This window comes from Streptopelia decaocto (assembly GCF_964273445.1).
Source record: "Streptopelia decaocto genome assembly, chromosome: 2".
Classification (NCBI taxonomy): domain Eukaryota; kingdom Metazoa; phylum Chordata; class Aves; order Columbiformes; family Columbidae; genus Streptopelia; species Streptopelia decaocto.
In genome coordinates, this window is record NC_138655.1 from 131,033,708 (window position 1) to 131,039,768 (window position 6,061).

Sequence of the window (6,061 nt, forward strand, 5' to 3'; positions counted from 1 at the left end):
ACTGCCAACAGCATTGCTCGTCCATTGTGCCAGTCACCTTGCAATCATGCCAAAGCAAACACCTTCTTTGCCACTGGCTGTAATACTCCGTTCACAAAACATTTGTGCAACAACTTGACAAAGAGATGTTCAAGCTCCCGTCTGAGCCTACAGCTGTAAAAAAACAGAAGTTTCACCAGAAGACTTGAAGCCTTTGACCCATCAGTTGCAGATCCTACAGCCTAATTTTGGTCATACGATCTCATTGGGACTGAAGTTTGGATATGCATTTACATGGAGAATAAGCTGTATTTCTACATGTACTAAGCTGCATAATTAAAAGGAAATTACTTTGTCTGAAACAGCTGGCGGGAGAGGAGGGGCAGCTGGAAAGACTTTTAGGTGGTTTGTTTTTATTCATAAATAACCTCATATAATATCAACTCTGAGCTCTGAAGAAAAGCCTATGATGTGATGATAATCTTTTTATGAGTTCACTCCCACTGGCCCACTAGCCTTAATTTAACAGGACCCCTGTAAAGGTGGGAGGACCATAGTGCAGCCGGGAGACAAGAATTCTCAAATTATTCATAGTCCTGCCCTCATTCCCAAAGCACAAATTGTTACCTCTTGCTCCATGTGAAATTATAATACTCCAAACATGAGTAAAGCCAGTTTGTTCTTCTGCTCAGTGATTTTTTTTCTTTCTTCTTCCAATTAAAAATGTAGTCTGTTCTTTAATGTGGACACCAATTCTTTGCCTCTGGACTGAGACTGTTAACTTGCTTCCAATAAATTGTGCCAACCATCAAGTTAAATGAACAATATTGAAAATACATTTGTAAAATCTCATTAGCTTTCCAAGGAAACATCTAACAGTTCTCAGCAGAGGCAGCTTCTGATTGAAGTGTTCGTAGTATCTGTCTCAAAGGATGAGAAGAGGAAAGCTAAACTCAAACATGTCCCCTCACTTTCCATATACAGTGCAAACAGTCCACTGCAATCTGACAAGGAGCAAAGTTGTATGCCATCTACAACTAGATGGTACACGACACAGGTTACACTGATTGAACCCAGCTTAAAAGTGTTGAAGCTAAACTTCATATTGTTTTGAGGAGAGTGAGGGCAGGTAGCATGGCTTTCCCACTTAGATATCTGCTTTTTTTTTTTTTTTTGAGAACTCGGAAGCATCTGCTCTCTGAAGTGTGTGTGTGAATCTTCTTGTAAGTGCTTAAGGCATGCATCATCCTAACATCAATAACTTAATTTCTTTGTCTCGTCACTGGAGAGAAAGAGGTACATTTAATAGCTCTCAGAGTTACCTTTTTGCCTGCCAGAGCAAAGATAATGCTCTGCCAGCTGGATTTCACCCACAGTTACTTACCTGGCTTGCACTACTGGGTGGCTACTGATACAGCTGCTGAGCAGAAAAGTGATACTAATCTGGAAAATATATGAGACAGACCTTTCCATCTTGGAATTCCCTGGTGTATTTTTACTGGTAATGATTGTACTCCAGTGACAAAACACACATGCAGGAGGTACTATAGGTACTAGTGACGTGCTCCCCAGAAAAGTAAGAATTTCCCTAGAGGTTTTCTCATCTCATGTAGTATATGGTAGCAGAAACAGAAGGACAATTTGTTTGAAGGTTGAACTTAATGGAAGTTTCATCCAACATCACTATGATTTATTTATTTACTTATTTATTTATTAAAAAAAAAAAAAAAAAAGGTAATGGATGATCTCAGACTCCTAAGTTTGGCTACTGGTCAGTTCTTTTACCAGATAAAAGAAAACATGGGAGAGAGAAAACAGTGTGTGTGGGGAGGCATTTCTCTCTATATAACACCAGTAATTTTTTCTACCTGTTATACATAGCTACAGTTGTCTTGTATCTGATTTTGGTATGTGATTTCTGCTGATAGCTGGAAAGGAAGGCCAAACCTAGCAATGCAAAACCTGTTGGGAGGTGTTATGAATACCTGCCTTGCTCTCAAGTTAATTGCCTTTTCAGGGTGTGAACACTTTGTGGCAGAGAAGGGCTCTTGTGATATTTATGCAGTTCCTTTCAAAGCCTTGGTGGCAGTTTACTTCCCATGGCACTTGCACGTCCTGTGCTCTGTCACTGATTTCCTGAGTGCTCTGAGACAAGTTGTTTGGAGCCATATTTTTAAGGGGTTAGCACATGTTTACACAGTTCTTATGGCTGGGGTGGAAGACACTGGAATGTGGTTATCAGTCTCTTTGTGTTTTAGTCTTTCTATCTGTAAACATGTTTATCTCCATTTTTCCCCTATCCCTGCCCTTCCTTGTCTTGTGCATTAAACAATAAGTTCCTTGTCATCGTGCTGTGCTTGCTATGTATTTGTACAAAGCTTAGCAGAGAGATGTTACTCCAGCTAGTTCTACTAGTATATAAATGAAAAAGTAAAAGAAAACCCTGATTTGAGTCCCAACAGAATATAAACATCAGCTCTGGGGCTCAAAATTGCATTTTTTTTTCTAAGCATTTTCGGTTCAATAAGAAGTATTCAACTTGACACAATAACAGCTAGGTAAAAGTCTGTGGCCTTGATCCTGCATCAAGGAAGAGTAAAGATGATTGCTTTGTTTCCTTTGGCTTTGAAATCTGTGCATAAATCAAATTTAGTAATTCTGAAACAGTCTGGCAACTATGGAGCTGCCAGGTTTTGAGCTTCTTTGCCTGTGGTGCCAAAATCTGTGTGTCTCAAGCCCCATTCCTCTTGGGACAGGTAGATCTGGGAGGATGAAAAACATTGCTTAGGTGGCAAATCAACTCCTAATAGGGAGAAAGTGGAGTGAAACCTCACTCTTCCTCCAGGCAAAAGGTTCACATATGGTTATGCATTAAACCTTAGGGGCTTTTAAATGCTAATCTCTAATGAACTTAAAAATGAAATTACTTGTGTGGACACTAGTGATTCAGCAGACTGAAGGAAGATGACAGAGATAGATTTACCCTTGTTAAATCTTGCCAAAATCAGCAATGTGAGATGAATTTGCACTGCAAAATAAAGTTATCTGAACTAATTTTCACAACGGAACAAACTGTTTAGCTATGTTTATCAAGTCTGTGTGTAGAGTCATTTCTGCTTGGTGTGAAGTTAAGCAAAATCTCCTGAAGTTCTGAAGATTAGAACTTGCACAAATTAGAGAAATATCTTCACATGTTCTTACTGATGATCTGCCGACTTATACTCCTCACTTCTGGTGGATGTGTCATAGCTTTACAATAGCTAACAGTAAAACACTACATTATAGAAGTTTTTTAGATCATGATTCAAGTTCTGAGCAAAGTTGTACACATTTCTGTTTATTATGGATGAAGAAAGCTATACAAATAGAACCCTGGACTGCGATCTGTCAGGAGCTGACCTAAGCTAACTTCAAGCTGGACAACATTTGGACCATGCATCTCCAAGAACACTTGCCAAATTAAAGTTTAGGTGAAGTTTTGGAAGCAGAATATATTTAATTTGAGTTTCGATTTTTATACCTCATGCTTTTATTCCACTTTTTGTACCAGACAGCTCTTTGTTAGAGAATCCTATGTTTTACAAAATATCTGCTTGTCATCATCAATGACCTGAAACAGAAGAATAATTGCTATAAAAGGAAGACTGAAAACCTCATCCAGTAAATTGCATGGCCAGGATTACATGTGTCTATAGCAAACAGAGGTAACAGGAGTCTCCTGTCTCACTACAGCCAAGGAAAAATATCTTAAGCAAAGTAAATTGCCATCACACAACAAGTTGTGTATTTGATTTGATGATTTTAAGTTAAATGTTAAAATGATATCTACACATTATGACAGTTGTACACTTTCACCAATGAACCCCTGACAGTGATGACAAGGATACATGTGTAATGGTGGGAGTGAGCTGCTTGATTTAAACAGTCTTTCAACTGCACTGTAAATCTGTCGTGAATGTTGATCGCTATAGAAAACCCATAAAATAACAAATCTGATTAGAAAAAAAACCCAAACAGTAGAATTTCGCATGTATAATTCACATAACACAGCACATGTTTTGAGCCCTTATCTTGAGAGGCAGGAGCTCGTTAACAGTGTAAAGCTCAAGACTTGCTGCCAAGGAGGTGCGATGGGTAAGGAAATGCTTTGACCTTCAAATTCAGTGACCTTTTGGAAAAGCTGTGAATGCCTCCTCCCACGTTTTGGTACAAATGGAGCAAGGACAGTAAACTTTTGAAGATGAAACCAGAAAAAGTGTTTCTTTAGTGATGGCATTTGGAAGCTGTTGCTGAATAGGCTGAATTCTCTGAGCTAGCACATGGCAGGTGTTTCCACGTTCCTAACTAGGAAAGTCAAAGTACTAAAAAACTAAAAAACACACTTATAAACGTGATATGAATTTCAGATTATTTCTCTTGTAACCATGCACCTGGTTTCTTCCTGTCTGAAGCAAGGTTTACCCAGCTATTATTGATCAGACTGAAAGTGGCCATCTAAAGGAACTCCAGCTTCATAGAAGTATGATCTCAAACGACATGGCCTGTGCTGGGGCTTTGTTCCCTGGGCTATTTAGTGATATTTGAGATGGCTGTCTGTTCCTTTCAATCTGCTATAGCCAATCTATGGGACACTGTTCATAGGTCCCCACAGCAAGGAGAGATTAGTCTCCTCTCCTGCTAGACTGGCTGTCAGAAAAACCTCAACCCTAGGCAGTGCATGAAAATATACTTTCAGAGTTAAAGTTTTGAAATTAATGTGGTTTGCATGATGTTTGAATATCCTAGTGGTCTCAAATAAATTTTCTGTAATTCTGTAGCCTGACAATAGCCTATATAGCAGTTTCACTTCACGTATAAGGTGATTATTCTTTCTAGTGAATGGAGCATCATATGGCTGCAGAGATGGTTTTGGATGATAAATGATGCCCACGGTTTTTCTGTGTAGCAGGCCAGGGAAGTCAAAGAATTACAGCCTTTTTGTAAACTTAATAGTATAAAATACTGAGCTTGATCAGTCTATATGAAATTGGAAGATCACCATGCTCAGTGTCTCTGAAAGGTGCAGGAAAGCAAAAGATGGACATTAGGATCTTCACAAGGCTGGACAGGGGCCAGGTCTTGCAGAGACTGCCAAATGAGTGAAAATGAATTTACTGCATGTAAAAATGCTTGAGGGAGTGCAGGACTGACTGGACTTGTGGGGGCTTTTTTGGGGGGGAGTGGATGAGGGGGGAAGGAAGGGACCAGGGACAGACTGGGGTGAGGAGGGAAGTTTGAGATAACATATTGAAATGCTGTGATTGTATCTGAGAGTTACTGATCTGTAGTCTTCCACTTCTGCTAGAAAGATGATAAGTTCCGCTGTGGTGAAAAATAGTAAAGCTTGCTGAAGTAGAATAGGTGAAATAAAAAACTAGGCATGAATTTTGAACTGATAGAGTATCTTCCAGAGCATTTCTGAGTTGTATTCCTGAAGATTTTCTGCAGGGCTATCTGAGAGGCACTGTTTAGGAATCTGAAAAGTTTGGTTGTAGTCCAACATTCTGAACAATTTGCAACTGCATCACCCCAACCATTATTTTTATTTGAAAGCATCAGCCAGATTTGTTGGGGCAGATGAAAACTTTTCTTCAACTAAACTGGCTATTTTTTTGTGTATAAAAGGATGAAATCCATGACAATTTAAGGTTTGGGTTTGTGTGGTGTATGTGTGTGGGTTGTTTGTTTGTTTGTTTGTTTTTCCTTTCCTTTTGACGTGTAACTTGAGTGGAAAATCTTCCTTACTGTAGAGCTTGACCACTGACCCCCTAATTTTCTGTCCTATGCTAATGCCCTCCACATGTCTAACGCAGTGCTGTAGCCAGTGTTAGGGAAAGAAATAAAAAAGAAGGAAGCAACAGCTTTATTTCTTCTTTCTCGTCTCACTACTGCCATATTAAATGCAAAGAAGAAATATCATTAAGTGATTTCTTCATGGCAAATGGCATGGAAAGATAGTATAGAGCTGAATGGCAAAGATTCTTGAAGGGGTTGGCACCCACCTGTGTATAGGGCTTGCTCATGCTACTCTTGAGTAATTGCA